Source organism: Herpailurus yagouaroundi, unplaced genomic scaffold (genome assembly GCF_014898765.1).
Source record: "Herpailurus yagouaroundi ecotype Mexico unplaced genomic scaffold, PumYag 189, whole genome shotgun sequence".
In the NCBI taxonomy this organism is placed as follows: Eukaryota; Metazoa; Chordata; class Mammalia; order Carnivora; family Felidae; genus Herpailurus; species Herpailurus yagouaroundi.
In genome coordinates this window covers 5,464,141-5,481,154 of record NW_024412420.1, presented here as the reverse complement: position 1 = coordinate 5,481,154, position 17,014 = coordinate 5,464,141, and the positions used below count along the sequence as shown (strand labels likewise).

The 17,014-nt window shown below is 43.7% G+C and overlaps 1 protein-coding gene and 1 long non-coding RNA gene across 2 annotated transcripts in view; one reads left to right on the top strand and one right to left on the bottom strand.

Annotated features, from left to right (window-relative positions):
- ANKFN1 (ankyrin repeat and fibronectin type III domain containing 1) overlaps positions 1–17,014 on the top strand; it is a 303,330-nt gene that overhangs the window by 205,125 nt on the left and 81,191 nt on the right. The gene's annotated exons all lie outside the window — the stretch shown is intronic.
- LOC121044754 (uncharacterized) overlaps positions 7,366–17,014 on the bottom strand; it is a 13,467-nt gene continuing 3,818 nt past the window's right edge. The window contains exons 2-3 of the long non-coding RNA XR_005797457.1: positions 11,177–11,249; positions 7,366–8,016 (exon numbers count right to left, since the gene is read on the bottom strand). This is a non-coding gene — a long non-coding RNA (uncharacterized LOC121044754). The remainder of the gene's footprint in view (positions 8,017–11,176; positions 11,250–17,014) is intronic.

Below are 17,014 nucleotides of genomic sequence, written 5' to 3'. Positions count from 1 at the left end.
AAGAAAAGCTAAATGCAGACAGTACAACTGAAAAATGCAGTAGGCGAAATACCAGCCTCAGTGGGTACGCCCCACAGCAGAATGGAAGGGGCAGTGGGGAAAAAATCAGTGAGCTGGAAGATAGAAAAGTAGAAATTACCAGTGTGAAGAACAAAGAGAAAACAGACTGGGAGAAAATAGACGGAGCATTAAGACACCAGAGGGGGGGCGCCTGGGTGGCGCAGTCGGTTAAGCGTCGGACTTCAGCCAGGTCACGATCTCGCGGTCCGTGAGTTCGAGCCCCGCGTCAGGCTCTGGGCTGATGGCTCAGAGCCTGGAGCCTGTTTCCGATTCTGTGTCTCCCTCTCTCTCTGCCCCTCGCCCGTTCATGCTCTATCTCTCTCTGTCCCAAAAAAATAAATAAACGTTAAAAAAAATTAAAAAAAAAAAGAAATTAAAAAAAAAAAAAGACACCAGAGGGATGATAACAAAAGATCTAACATTCATGTCATTAGAGTAGCAGAAAGAGGGGAGTACTAGAGAAGGGCAGTACTAGAAAAGTACTTAAAGAAATGATGGCTGAAAACTCGCCAGTTTTGGCAAATGACAAAAACCTACAGATTCAAATAGCTGAGCACGCCCCAGACCGGATCCAACCAAAAAAAATCCACACCAAGACACAAAATGGTCAAGTTTCTAAAAACTGAAGACAAGAAAAATCTGGAACACAAGAGAAAAACAACACCTGAACCACAGGAGAAAAACAGTTCAAATGGTAGCGGATTTCTCATCAGAAACCGTGGAGTTCGGCCAGAAGCAGAACAATATTTTCCCAGCACTTCAAGAAGAGAATTGTCAGCCCAGAATGCTATGCCCTGCAGAATAACCTATCAAAGTGCAAGCAAGATTTTTTTTGTAGATACAGACAAGGCTTTATAAAATGTTTTTTTGAGAGGCAGAGTAACTAAACTAGCTACAATAATTCTGAAAAAGCAGAATACAGGGGGGCGGGGGGAGGGGAGTAGAATCAGTCTACCCAGATCCCAGACTTTATTGCAGAGCTGTGTGATCAAGACATTGTGGCATTGCCGGAAGGACAGACACAAAGATCAGTGGGACAGAAGAGATCCCAGAATTTGAGCCACACACATGCACCAGACTTCTTTTTCACAAAGGTGCAAAAGCAATCCTGTTGCCAACAGATAACCTTTTCAACAAATGGTGTTGCAGCATTTGGATATCTCGAGGTAAAACAAAAACAACAAAACAAAACAAAACAAAACAAAAAAACCACCTTTACCCTAAGTTCCAAACCTTGTACAAAAACTGATGCAACTTGGTTCATGGACTTAAATGTGGAAGGGAAAAGAAAAAAGAAAAGAATATTTAATTTGTTAGTATTAGTGATCACTAGCAAACATTTTGCTGTATTTTTGTTTCTGTTAGTGTTATGTACATTATTTTAAAAATAAATATTTCCTTCAAATTTATGCCAAAAACAAAAAAAAAGATTGATTTCCACAAGCAATGATTATGAAACTGCTTTGGAAATGCCAAAAATTTTAGAGGTTTCCATTGGAAGAATTCATTTATATATACATAGACATATATATACACATACATAGACATATATATATATATATATGTTTTAATTCCAGTATCGTTAACAGCGTTATATTAACTTCAAGTGGGGATGGATGGGTGACTCAGTCAGTTGAGTGTCAGACTCTTGATTTTGACCCAGGTCTTGATTCCAGGGTCATGGGATTGAGCCCCGAGTTGGGCTTTGTGCTGAGCATAGCTTAATATCCTCTCTCTCTCCCTCTCTCTCTCTCTCTCCCTCTGCCCCTCTCACCCACTCACGCTCTGTCTCTAAAAAACATAAATAAATAAATGGTCTTCAGGTGTGCAATGTAGTGATTCAACACTTACATACAACACCCGTTGCTCATCGCAGACAAGTGCACCCCTAAATCCCCATCACCTGTTTCACACATCCACCCCCCCCAACCACCTCCTCTCTGGTCACCATCAGTTTGTTCACTGTAGTTGAGTCTGTTTCTGAGTTTGTCTCTCTATCTTTTCTTCTTTTGCTTGTTTTGTTTCAAAGAGTTCATTTTAAAGTTTCACATGCTCAGAAGCTTTTTCCTCATGGCATCTGAATAAATCCTGATCACTAACTGCCCCGTAATGAGGAGAGCCTTACACAAGTTCATCAGCGTCTCTTTCAATGAGACTCAAATAGCCTTACTCCTCCTCGTTAAGCCGAGTTATCCCCAGTTAACAAAGTCATGATATTAATACTCTTATTATGCCTATTTTTTTTCTAAAACATGAGTTTAATAAGGGAAGAACAGGCGCTATTTTTTGAAACACAAGTAGTTACAATCCCCTCCTCGTTTATTTTTTTTTTCCACGTCAATCTACTTATTAGCTGTGTGAACTTGAACAAGGACTTAACCCCTCTGGCCTCAGTTTCTTCCCTAAAATAGGAAGGCAGTGTTTCTGCTGTTTTCAGAGTCATAAAATGGAGCCACAGTTACTTAAATAATATATAATTAAAAAACAAGGACTGACAGTACAATAGGCAGGAGAAAAGCCAGGCCAGTTTTGAGAGTTGAAGCCCCAAATGACAGACTTCCCATTTTCTTTGCCCTGAGAATAACATCTTCTTGTTATTCCTGGGAACCTACTAGAATTCTCCAAAGTCTATATTCTTTTCTTTCTCCAAAGAGCTAGATGTTAACACGGTTTTGTCCGTACAGGAGGAAGAACACTTCTTGGAGGCTTCACCTTTCCTAATGACTGTTTCTGTGAATGAGGATATATTCTGTTTGCTTTGTTAGTCGGGAAGAGGGACTCTAATTTCTTGCAAATTCTACTTGAGTTATTTTCACTTGGATAGTTCTAGCTACTTAATAGAAATAGTTTGCCAAAACTTCCCCAAAATTTCCAAATGAATTTATTTGGTCATTGTTAAGTAGTGTCTAGAGGTATCCTTTTAAACTGACCTTCTTTTCTCATCGTTTTATCCTTCCGTGTTTCAGCAGTTAAACTTATCTGACACTGTGGTGGTAAATTCTTTGTTATTTGGTAAGGAATTAACAAGGATAAAAGAATGTGTTTGTGTTGGTTTGATGTTGAGATTGGAGGAAAAAGTTTAACTTTACAGATCTTCTGCTCTTGTTGTGTGATCTACTTCTAGAAAATCAAAATCCAGGAAAAGGTAACAAATTAATTGGTATTTTTAATAAAATGGTCTTAGGGGTGCCTGGGTGGCTCAGTCGGTTAAGCATCTGACTTAGGCTCAGGTCGTGATCTCACAGCTTGTGAGTTCGAGCCCCGCATCAGGCTCTGTGCTGACAGCTCAGAGCCTGGAGCCTGCTTCAGATTCTGTGTCTCCCTCTCTCTCTCTCTCTGTCCCTCCCCTTCTCATGCTCTGCCTCTCTCTCTCTCTCTCTCTCTCTCAAAAATAAATAAAGACTAAAAAAATAATAACTATAATGTAGGGTAGACCATGGTAAGTGCTGTAAGAAAAAGAGAAATTAGGGAGAGAAGTCACATTCTATTCAGTTCATGAGTTTGGGCCATGCATTGGGTTCTCTATGCTCTGATTCTGTGGCTCCCTCTCTGTCTGCCCCTCCCCCGCTCATGCTGTGTGTCTCACAAATAAATAAACATTAAAAAAAAATTTAATGGTCTTAAGAGATGGCCATTTGTTTTAAAACATTAATAGTAAAACAGTGATAAAAAATTAAAAAACAAAAGGCATTAAAAATTAAAATATGTAAAATCAGGTTTAGAAAGGCTTTTACATAAAATGATGTAGTGAGCTCTAAAAAGCAAGAATAAAACCATAAATCACAAACACCCATGAAATATGTATAACATTAAAAAAAAAAAAACAAACCCAACAGAGTTTTAGAGTTTACCAACCAAGGAAAAGCAGAGATCATCTGGCCCAACCTATTCTTTTAAAACTAAGGAAACTGAGTCCCAGAAAGGTAAATGGACTCCCTTGAGGTCACAGAGCTGAGGTAAAATTCCTAGATCCCTGCTCCCAGTTCACTATTCTGTCCCCGACAGCATTTAGTAAAACTCACCAGAGAGACCTGAAGCCCAGGCTGGGGACCTCAGGGGTTAAAGCGCCTCACCTGTAATCTGAGCAATTCATAGGACCCTCATGAGATTTCTGGAGTTTGCAGAAGCTGAGGATGGTCAACAAGGGGAGCTCCTTCAACTCTGATGTCCCCGGGACCAGAGTAACCTGCCGAGGGCCCTCAGACCCTTGCTACTTGTGCTGGCATCAGAGGCTCACACCTCAGCCCCCAGATCCCTGCATGTCTGTTTTTATCCCTGCGTTTCTAGCTTGGGTGGATAATGGGAAGCAATACGTCAGGTAGGAATCTCGACAGTTGGCCAACCCCCAGTCAGTGCATGGGAGCAGCCCACTGGCCCCGCTCTCCAGGACTATGCCATGATTTTAAGGAACATAAATCTGAGAATCTGGTTTTGCTATTTCTACGAGTTCCGTCTGAGCATGACCAGCTTTATGTGGTGATGACTACATGGTCCATACTCCTTAACACGCATACGGTCTCTACACAACCTGGCCCTAACACTCCCAGCTTCATCTCCCACCACCTGTCGCTCTCCATGCCAGGGCTAAAACCACACGGCAGCTCACCTTACCTGGGACTCATCTCACAATCCCATGCCTCATGCCCTCGCACATGTTTCCCTTTCATCTCCTTCCAACATCGAGCCTAACAAACGGATGGCTGGATGGATGAGGGAGTGGATGGAAAATGAATGAGGGAGTGAGGGAATATAATTTGAAGAGCCTTAGAAAAACCTGCCATCTCAAACTGGCTCCAGCTCCCATTCAACAACTGAAAATTAAGCCTCTACTATCTGAGTAGCCTCACACCAGTGTTGTGATTATCTGCTATGAAGTGTATAGGAAATAGTTTAAATAATGGTTATGATGCCGAACCTGGAGTAGTGAAGTTAGCAAAAAAAAAAAAAAAAAAAAAAAAAAAAAAAAAATCCTTTTTTTAATGTCATGAGGAAATCAAGGTTATTGATATGGTGTTAACTCTCACTCACTTGCATTTCTTGAGCAGGGGAGAGGTGAAATTATGCTCAGGGTGCCAGGTAATTGTGCAATACCATGGATACACCAGCGGGAGTGTGGCATGTATGGGAAGCCTTCGCCCATGACGTTTGCAGTGGAGGAAAAAAGCTTGGGAACTCTCTAGCAGAAATAAGTATTCTGTGTTGTCTCCTGACTTCCTCTGTTTAACATGAAAGTGCTTTGGGAGAAAAAATAACTAAAATATGTAAATGAAAATAAATAGTCTCAGGGCTTAGCCATCACTCATACTTTGCTGTAAAGTCATTGATCATGAGATGTGTCTTTAATTTTTAAGTAGAGGTTCAACTTTCCTGTGTGGCATCTGGGTCCAGAGTTTTGATAATGGGAGAATGCAGGGAGGCAATTCTGGAAGGCTGGCACAGTGGTGCAGGCAAGTTGGCTCATTGAGAGAAATGCACGTAGGTAGACACAGTTCTGGGGGAAGGCCAGAACAGGAGAGAGACCCAGAAAGAGGTAGCAAGCCCGAAGGGCAACTCTATCCTGCCTTACAGTCTCCATCCTCTCCTTCATTTGATGCACATTCAGTGAATGGGGCACAACCCCAAGAAAATGGCACTCAGGCTCTAGAATGCTGCTCCTAAACCACTTTGGTATCATTCTCCCTTTGAAAAGTTTGTAGCACAGTGGCTCTGCCTGCCCAGTAAAAACACAGGTCTAAATGTCAAGGCCTTTGTAAACACTCCGAAGCTAAGCCTTAGATTTTGCAGAGGTCTGTGAACTCCAGGTTAAGGACCCCATGATCAGTTAATATTTGCAGACCCTTCCAAAGTCTGTCAAGTACTTTGCATATCATTCTTGTAACAACCCAATTAGCCAGGTACTCTCTCATTTTTTTTTTTTAATTTTTTTTTCAACGTTTTTTTTTTTTATTTATTTTTGGGACAGAGAGAGACAGAGCATGAACGGGGGAGGGGCAGAGAGAGAGGGAGACACAGAATCGGAAACAGGGTCCAGGCTCTGAGCCATCAGCCCAGAGCCCGACGCGGGGCTCGAACTCACGGACCACGAGATCGTGACCTGGCTGAAGTCGGACGCCCAACCGACTGCGCCACCCAGGCGCCCCGGTACTCTCTCATTTTACGCATGAGAAAACAGAATGTCCTCCTGGTAGGTCACAGTCTATTCTATTCTCTATTTTGTCTGTATGGAAAATATCTGGAAGGGGAGTCAAGAACAGGTATCAGTGGTGGCCTGTGGGAAGCAAGCTAAGAGGGAATATAACCTTTGGTAGTATTTGCACTTTTTCCATGTATGATGTCACCAGTTTGTTTTGTTTTGTTTTTAAAAAGAGAGATCTGATCTGCTACTTTCAAACCTGTATTTTTATCCCTTTAAATAGGTGAAATGATGGGTACACTTAGAAAAGTCAGAGATTTCCAATGTCTTCTGAAAAATGAAATCTTTTTTATGCAAATTCCCATGTCAATTATCTCCTCATACTAGTCAGATAATTTATGGATAAATTATACATTTTAAAAGTAAATTTCATTGCAGCATGGTGAGACTGCATCTTGCAAATATATAGTACTTATATTTATAATAATTATAGATTTTATTGGGTCTCCTTGGCCTTTTACTTGTAAATTGGTTTTCAGTAGAATTATTGGATTGTGCGGATTTTGTTTTGCTTTTTAAAGTTTATTTAGTTTGAGAGAGAATGAGGAGGGGAGGGCAGAGAGAGGGAGAGGAAGGGAGAGAGAATCCCAAGCAGGCTCCATGCTGTCAGCACAGAGCCCGATGCAGGGCTCAGTCTCATGAACTGTGAGATCATAACACGAGCCCAAATCGAGAGTCAGACGCTTAACAGGCACCCCAGGATTGTGTGGTTTAATGCCAGATTTTTTGATACAGTAAATACTAAAATAAATAAGCCTTTGCGTCTTCATTCTCTAGTCCCAGGCAGCATTTAGCATTTAGCCTCCTCCCTGACCTACACACACATTTTCAACTGTTTCTTCTCCTTGTATGCTACCAAAACCTTTAGGTAACTAAATAATCAGTATCCAATGTTTGCAAATGCTTTTTTTTTTTTAAGTTGAAGTGTAGTTAACATCCAGTGTTATATTAGTTTCAGGTGTGTGATACAGTGATTCAACAATTCGATACATTTCTCAGTGCTGGTCCCGACAAGTGTGCTCTTAATCCCCTTCACCTACTTCACCCATCCCCGCACCCCCCCCCCCCCCAACCCACCTACTCTCTGGCAACCACCAGCCTGTTCTCTGCATTTAAGGGTCTGGGTTTTTTTGTTGGCCTCTTTTTTATTTTGTTCGTTTTAAAAATCACAACCCTGAAGCCTGAGATGCTTGTTGCTTTTCTATGCTGAGGCCTAATGGAATAAAAACTGGTAAGGACATTTGTAAACAGGTGACGCAGAGGAACACCTGGATGTGAGAACTCACCATTCAAAATGATTTGAAATAAGTTACTGAGTGGTGACCCCGAAGATGCTAGAAACACTGTTTCAGCCCTGACCACCTCCAGTGGGTTTTTTTCTGTTTTAGTCTCTGTTATAAATGGAAGAATCTATCCCTGAAAGGGTCAGCCAAGGCCGTGTAATTACTTTTAGCTTCCGCCTGAACTCTGGCTTTTGCTTTCATTTACGGCTGGTGCTCAGTGGCGGGTCTGGTGTTCCAAGAGGGAATTTCAAAGCAGAGCCCACAACCAGGTTTTCTGCTGTGGGAGAGACCATGTTCTGGGTCTACGGCTTCAGCTGTCCAGGTCTCCAGGGGCCTGGCCGCGTCCTAGGAGGGCGAAAGCAACAGTATGCAGGACAGCTCGGGGTCGGTCCGCTGTCAGTACAGCTGCAGTCCGATGACGTGATTCAAGCGTTCGTCAACACTATCCAGCAATTACTCTGAGGAGATTCATCTTGTTGACTGAGTGGAAGTAAGGAAAAGAATCATGCGGAAAGGTGACTGTTCTCAGGTACGGCAGACCTTCACAGGAAATCTAAGTTACTGTGCACAGTGTTGGTGGTGAATGAGCTGGCCAGACCACCCCAGATGTAATAAACCGTGGGCTCCACAGAAAACAAAGAGGTTTAGGGCCATGTGTCACACAGGCATGCAGAATCTATAGGAATTAAAGTCAGAAATGGTACAGCTGGGTTGTGATACCTACACCAACCAGCTCTCAGGAAGTCACTGGACACTCTAAGAATCAGCTCCCTTACTTGAAATACAGGAATAAGAACAAAGTTGGCAGAGCTAGTGAGGTTTAAATGTCTCCCATGAGCCTCCTTACATCAACACCGGTCATCAGATTAAAACACGAATCGATCATGTCATTCTGCTGCTCATGAGCCTTCACTGGCTCCCACGAGGTAAAAACCAACTCTCAGCATTGCATTCAAGGACTTTCACATATCAGCCCAGCCCCCAGCCCCCAGCCCCCACCTCCTGCTTCCCTCTGCTTCAAACCATCCCTCCTTTACCTTATCATGCCCATCCTCTCAACCCTTGGTCTCTCTCCCCAGAATGCCCTTCTCTGGGTGGTAAAATCCTATTCAGTCTTTGAAACCCAGACCAGACGTCACCTTCCCTTACCCAGTCCCCCTCCCAAAGTTTGTTGGTCCTTAGAACGTGAACAACACCTTGTTCACCTGCCTGCGACGGGGAGCATTGTGCCTACTGTAATTGCCTGTATCTTTATCCATCTGCCTGCTGGGCTGTGAGCCCCAATTCAAGGATGATGTCTTATTCTAGTTTACATCCCTGTCACCCAGCGCTGTGCCTTGCAATCTTAAAGATGCTCGCAAAAGTGTTGGCTCCTATGTGGAAATGTGAATTCATGAAGGTGTTCTTAAGCTGGAAAGTGTCATTTAAGTGTAGTATTATCATTAATGAAGGTGAAGGACCGAGCAGCAAGAATCGGTCCCGGAGATTTGCGCTTAAAGGAATGAGTATCAAACCCTTCTACAGCTAAATGCTACGTGTTCTTCCAGGGCCCTGCAGGGAAGTGGGCGGGCACACTGGGGGTGAGCCCCTTGGGGCGCCAAGGCGTAACGCCCTACGCAAAGCTGGTCTGTGGAACTGCACCTTCACCTGATAGCTAACTGAAGATTCGGAAGGATCACCTGTCAGACTTTCTCCAAATCAAAACTTACAAACCTGTGTGCCTCCAGGATTCCTTCTTCCCAGCAACTGTTTTCCTCACCTTTCATATATTCTGAAGTGACATTTAACTATGAGGGAAAGAGGCGCTGGATTCTGAGCCCAGACCGACCTGGATTCAAAACTTGAGCCTGTGTTCATTCCCGGCGTGCAGCTTGGCTAGCACACGCAGGCTTGCAGAGCCTGTGACGTCACGTCTAAAACAGGAAAAGTGCCTAACAAGGAAAACCAAGTGTGACAGATGTGGAAGGGAGTATCGCACGCTGAAAATGCTAGGAAACTGTAAGATGTTCTTTCTGTGATGAGAGGTAGACAAGTACCAGCCACAGGCTTACTTTCCTTTGTTACTTCCTCCTCCTTTTCTCTCTCCTTTCACATTGCGAAAGTACATCTCACTGGTCTGTTTCTGTGTAGAGGAGTGTTTGCTCCAAATCTAATAAGGCTCATCTAAGGGACAACTTTTGGGGGAACATAATAGAGTCAGCAGCCCCCATGGTAACAGCATTTCTTTGATCTCTTGCCACTAAGTGTTGTTTTGAAAGTTAATTGAGGATGAAAGCATCTCCCCAAAAAACTACTGTCAAAGGAGATTCCAACTCACCTCAAATCCAACCAACTCTGTTTTGCACGTGTAAAACTGAGATGACAACCACTGCATAAATATTAAACGAGCAGTGAGATGTCAGTGTTTTCATTACTGTGTGAAGTGGGACTCTGAACGAAGCTGAGACCAGTTTGGTACACCTGCAGAGGCAGCATGGGTTTTGATATAACCACGATATTTGATTTGGAAATTTAAAACATACAGTGTTGCCAATAGCTCTTAGTTTAAAAAAAAAAAAAAAAGTAGTTGAACTCCAGGATTCACCATTTCCTATAAGAGCTTGAGATGCCAAGTATTTAGGTTTACATGAAAATTTGGCTCACAAATGCCTCAACGAATAGGAAAATCTGTCTCTTGGCGGGTAACGGAAGTCAAGCAATTTCTTCCTCTTCACCCTCTTCAGAGGGTGAGACGCCAGTGCTGAACTGGTGTTCCACCTCACAGGGATCACAGCACACGAATACTTCTGGTCTCCCAGACTATAGCCTTCTCCCCTCCAGTTTTTCTCCAACAAGCTACAAGAGTGATCTTTCTGAAATGCAAATCTGATCATATAATGGCCTAATCTATCAATAGCTCCAAAATGCCTTCAAACTATGTTAGCAGGATGAGCTCTTGCCTCGTGGTCCAATCTCTGCTCTGATTCAAGTCACACTCCCATCCCACCTCACCTCTTCTGTCCCCGGTGATTGCCCTGCAGTTCCCTGACCACACCATGATTCTGGGCCTTTGCTCTCACAGCAACCTCTACCTGGAATGTCTCTGACCACTCTCTTCCCTTGGCAGACCTGCACACTCTTCAGGACTCTGTCAGGAGTCAGCTTGTCCAGAAAGCTGTCCCTACCCACCCTCTCCTCAGGCTGCTGAGGGTGCCCCCCTCTGAGCCTGCCTCTCTCGTAGACTCATCATATTGCATTCAAACCTTGTAGTGAGTTGTCCACTGCCCCCATTGGACTGCCATTGTCTTGAGGGCGAGGATCAGATTTAATTCATAATCCCATCCCCAGAACTTTACATAATCTGGTCCGTACTGGACCATCAGTAAAAGTGTGGTAAGTCAATCCACCAAATGGCACTAGACTGAAAGCTGGGTATGACTTCTTATCCCAAACATGCCAGCAATTAGTGTGGTGTTGGATCTAGGCCGATAGAGACTCTATCATGTGTATTTCACTCCAGTAAATCCACATAATTCTTTCTCTCGCTGTCTATGGGCCAGTACCTCACCCCCAAGACTGAAATACTGCCAATGACTTTCCTAACCCACCTTGTTATCTTAGAATAGGTAACAGATTTTTCAAAGTCCGAAGAGCTCCTTACCTTCATCCTCCCCACAGAGGGTGACCTCTTGAAATGTTTGCAAAGTGGCAGCAGTCCTGTTCTTCCTCTGTAACTGCGAATGGGACAGAGTCTTCTTTGTTACTAATTGCATCTACTCATTTAAGACATTTTCATTAGGAACCTACTACGTGTCAGCTGCTCCCATGGACCAAGATAAGAGGCATGGGTGAATCTGCCCATTAAACAAAATAGCTGAAAAATACTCAGCGTTATACATTGTAGGTCCAGGCTACTGACTCATTAGATACGTCCCCTTATATAAGGAGAAATGTAGAACCCAAAGGCCACAAACAAAATTAAGATAACTGTGGCACTCCCCCCAAGAAAAGTAATTAGGCCCTGTAAATAGCTCCAGCCAGGATATACATTGTACATGATGATGTGTAGTCTTTCACGGGGATCTGAAGGGGATCCCTCAGATACACCTACGTTGCGTACAGTATGAAGGGTTTTCTTTGATCCCCTGGAGCCCATTTGGAATTCTTGGGCCCCCAAGTAAACAACTCCCAAACGAGCATGTCGAGGTCTGTGCCCTCAACATCAGCCATTCTGATCATCCACACAGAAACAGAAGCTGGGTCTGGGAATGGAAGACCGGGCTCTTTGTCTCCCTGGGGAGCTCTGGAAGGCTTATTCTTGCCTTGATGAGAGAAATCTAAAGATTGGATTTTTCAGGGTCAATAAGGCACCTTGTTGAGTAATTTACAGTAGAATGTGAAAACAAATACAGGAGGGAAGCACGCCAAACAGCACACTCCCCTGGTGAGACAAAGGGAGGAGGGCTCTGGCTGACTGCTCCCAAGGTGGTCTGGTTCATTCTTATTTATTTCCGTTCTCCCACACATTCCTCTGGATCCTGGGGAACCACTCCTGCTCTGGAGTTGGTCCGTTCCCAGGTCATCCATCCTGTCCCTCACCTCAGGCTAAGTGACTCTAGCCAGAGGGGAAACACGATTGGGGAGGGCCGGAATACACTACCGCGGAAGGAGAGGGAGGAAGATTGGGTACCGGGGATGTTACAGAACATGAACCAGGCTCAAATTATAAGCCAGCAATTTACATGAGTCTTCTGTGACTGTTTACACTGCTGTTTATTTATTTATTTTTTGAAATCAGTACTTATCTTGGCCACCACGGCCACATGTAGCTGACATGAAAATACAGAACACCTTCATGAGACTCACGGTCGCCCAGTATCCATACAATCCCCTGTTCTTCCCCCCAACCCTCTCTCCCTCTTGAAACCACAACAAGGAAATCACAGTACTAGAGACAACGTGGGCCCTTGGGGAAAAGGGACAGAGGCGCCAACCAGGAGCCCCTGCCTTCAGTTCCCTTAGTAGAAGTCAAATATTGCAAATACCTTCTGCAAGCTTTTCATAGTTGCTGCTTTCTCTAGCTTAAAAGATCTTAATATGGCTGTTAGTCCATTTATCACTTTCTCCTCACATGGGCTTGGCAAGCAGACAAAATAGACAGGAGTTCAAATCCAGACTCTGCATGGATAGGCTCTGTGGCTTTTGGCTAATTGTTTATTTAGTAAAGCACAGTTCCCCAATAAATATTAATAGATGTCTTCCCAGAATCCTCCAAAGATCCCTAAACCTTAGCTTCCTATAAACCATTATCTGTTTTTGTTTAATTCAGGATTTTCTTTTTATCTTTTTTTTTTGTAACATTTTACACATACATATTTTAAAAGGTAATCTACTATCTTTAAAAAAAAAATGACTAGACCAATTTTCTTAGGAAAAACTTCCAACTCCACCCTTTGCCAGTGGTTCTTTCCCATAATCAGAAAACACCTAGCCTAGCTTCCACATCAATTGGAAACACCCTTCACTGGGACACTTGATGTACCCATAGCCACAGTTCTCTGAGGAATATGCTGAAATCCACGGCCCCTCTTTAAAATGTGCTCTCAAACAGTGGAGTGTAGATGAGGTGAAAAAGACACTGTACACATTTTTTTGTTTCTTGGGGTCTTGCTGACAGCAGGTGTTTTCTCACTTTGTCCCAGGAGGAAGAGAAAGTGACTGGCATATTATCTGGTCAGTAGCTATTTTTGGAACTATTACTCCATACAAGGCACAATATTGGCCACTGTGGGGGATGCAGAAATGAGTCAGACACTGTATCTTCCCTGAAGAACTCATAGGGAAGATAAAATGTTCGTTTTGCACACTTTTTGGAATGCCTGCAATGTGCATATCCTCTTATAGGCCCTGGAGATACAGTGAGGAAAAACAGACCAAGCTCATGTAGTTCATATTTTCTTGGGTAAGCAAGTAAATTAACAAATAGCTTCAGATTGTGATAAATGCTAAAAACAAAAGAATAGAGGATAATGTATTGGAGTGAGGTGCAGGATGACCTTGGTAGAAATGACTTGGGAAGTCAGAGACAGAAAGTGCCCATGAAGGAAGATGGGTAGAATAACAGGAAATGGAGTTTCAGAGAAGTGGACAGGAGTCAGACATGACTCTTTGTAGACTAGGGGTCTGTAAACTCGTCCTACCAAGTGTCAGACAGTAAGTAAACATGTTTGGCTTTGTGGGCCATGTGGTCTGTATTACAACTATTCAATTCCGCCATTGAGACAACATGCAAAATTATGACTGGGGTTGTGTTCCAATAAACTTTTAGTTATGGACGCCGAGATTGGAATTTCACATAATTTTCACATGTTACAAAATATTTTTTTTCCTCAGTGTAGAGACCATTCTTAGCTCACAGGCTGGACAAAAACAGGCGGTAGGCTGGATTTTTGTACAGTTTGCCCCCGTTGTACACCCCCGTTGTACAGTATGTTAAGGAGTTTGGATTTTATTCCAAGGGTACCTATGAGATTTCAATGAAGGAAAGTATTGTGATATGGTCTATGCTCTGAAGAGATAGTTCTGGCTTCTGTGGACTGGTGAGGGGTATGTGCACAGGCAGAAAGACCAGTTGAGCTCTGAAACTGTCACAGAGTACCAATGTGAAACAGCGGTGATGTGGACAAGAGTAACAAGCATGGAATTAAAAGAAATTAAAAGGAGGCTGATTTGAAATGCGCTGTGCAGGTAGAGTTGAAAACACAAGTGCCTGAATCATTATAATACAAAGTAGACAGGACTCAAGCCAGGGAGAATGACAGATACAATTACTGTCAGAAACCAGAGACAGTGAGCTGGTGTTGAAGGAGCCTGCGCCTCTCTCACATGGGTAGGTCTTTGACAAGAGGGGATGGGAGAGACATCAGGCTGGAAAGATGGTCTGACTGGTGATGGGGAAGGAACTCTGTTCTGAGGTACACTTGATCTCTCCAAACCTCCCATCCTCATCTGCAAACTCATTAAACTGTAAGCTTCTTGAGGCCAGGGACCATGTTATTTGCCTTTCCATATCCCTACAACCTAGCTGGTCAATAATCTTAACATCGATTCAGTAAGTCTTTTCTGACCTACTCTATGCTATGGCATATGCTAGCAACATATATATACACATAGTTAATGTCCTCGCAGAGCTTATAGGACTAAAGAGAACTGAACTAATAATGCTACACAGGGACACTATCCGGTGGTCCAAGAGATGCAACGGGGACTTTGTGTTATCTTGGGACCAGAGAAGGCTTATGAGCAGGAGTGACATTTACATTGATTGCTGAGGGAAAAGGAAGGGATATTTAGTGAAATGAAAGTCAGAAAGAAGGAGGAAGAACATTTCTGGCAAAATGAACAGTGTGTGTGAGAGGAAGAAGCCTGACATGTCGAAGATCTAAAAATCAGAGACAAGAGAACAAGTGGGCACAGTGGACCGTGGCTAGTGGGTGGAGAAGGCCAGGTCATCCAGGGCCCAGGCTCAAGAGGAAGTTGTAGGGGCATTTTGGGTTCACACAGCCTGGCCTTTAATTCCCAGCTCTGCCACTTTTCAGATCGGTAGAAAGACTGAACGAGTGCCTTAGTCCATCTTGGAGGACTATTGTAAGAAATAAATGAGATTTTCTGTATGAGAATCCAGTAGATGTTCATTAAGTGATAGTCTTCCTCCCTTGGCTCACAGGACAAATGCAGGGAGTAGTGCAAACTCAGAAATAGGTTAAATGCCTGGTGAAGGAGTCCTTATCTTGTAGTTTGCAGGAAACCCAATGGAACAACGAGGACTGTCTCCTATAGAAGCCAGACCAGCTCCATCTGAGACTCCACTCCATACTTCTATGACAGAGGGTGGGGTGGGTGTCCAGAGATCAGTAGGGCAGGGTCCTGCCTTCAAGGGTTTAATGATGTAAAGTTATAAAGAGGAGCGTGGGGTGTGAAATGGGTGCAGTAGGATGAACGAACAGCCAAACAGTGCCGTCCTCCCAATGAAAGCTCCTTGTCTGGCCGGAGAGTTGAACTGTTGTTGTTTTTGCCCCTGTGGCTGCTTATTTTAATTCCATGAGGACCCAAAAGGATTCAGAAATCTGGAAATTGGCCACATATCTTGGATCTTGTGTGTAGAAGTCAGACAGCTGCCACTACGTTTCTCTGCTTTGTGCCCTTTGGAAACATAAAGCAGCTTGCCAGACCTCTCTCCCTGCAGGCAAGAAGGGCATCTCTCTGCTGGGAATAAAACAAAACAGAATCTCAGCATCCCAGGAAGCTCAGCCAGGAGAAGGCCCTTCCCCTGTGGAAAGCCTTCAGCTCTCTGCCACTTGGTTTTGAGTCCCTGCTATTGTTCAGCTACATCCACTGCAGCCTTTGAAAAGCCTATACTTGTTAATAAAATCATTATCTGGACACTATTAAAAGGACTCGAAAACAAGCTGTTTTCGAAAAAATCTGTCTGGACATCCTATAACTCAAGGATATAGCAGTGTTCCAGGGAAAAAGGAAAAGCCAAAAGTATCTGAATTAATGACCTGTGACTATTTTCAGTCCAGAGTGTATTAAAAGTGCCCATACAGGGGCACCTGGGTGGCTCAGTTGGTTAAATGTCTGACTTTGGTTCAGGTCATGATCTCACAGTTTGTGAGTTCGAGCCCCACGTTGGGCTCTGTGCTGACAGCTTAGAGCCTGGAGCCTGCTTCAAATTCTGTGTCTCCCTCTCCCTCTGCTCCTCCCCCACTCATGCTCTGTCTCTCTCTCTCCTTCAAAAATAAATAAAAACATTAAAAAAAAGTGCCCATACATATAGCCCAGATAATCATGAAATAAAATATAATATCAATGTATAATAGAACATAATAAAGAATACAATAATTATGAAGCCCAGATAATCCAGGTTAGGAACAGAGCTCTTTCACGCCATCAGGAGTACTGGACTGGTACATCTTGTCGTACCCACAATCGATATGTAGGTTTCTTCTGGGCAGCCCCTGACACTGTCCCCCTGGTTGCAGTCAAGTCCATGGATGCCCCCTGCAGGCTGTGTGCTCCACCAGTTTCTGGGCCACCCTGGCTTGGGCTGGAAGAACTGGTGCAGGAAGCCTGGGCACCTGTACTGCCCAGTGCCTGGGGCCTGACCACTGGGCAGACCTCCCCAGCGGTGACTGCTTGGTAACTGAACTTTTGCCCCAGATTCCCTCACTGTACCACTCCTGCCTCCTAAAGGAGTTTATATACCTCATTCTTGCCTCCTGGTAACAGAATGTTACCTAAATTATGCCTGAGAAATCTATCTCCCCCCGACATTCTACCCTGGTGGTCAGGATACATCCACCCTTAGAGTCTATCTAAGCAATCACCTAGCATTTATTCACTGGTATGATGGTAAGTGTTTAACAACTGGCTCTCTGGGGGGAAAAGTGTGTGTGTGTGTGTGTGTGTGTGTGTGTGTGTGTGTGTGTGTGTGTGT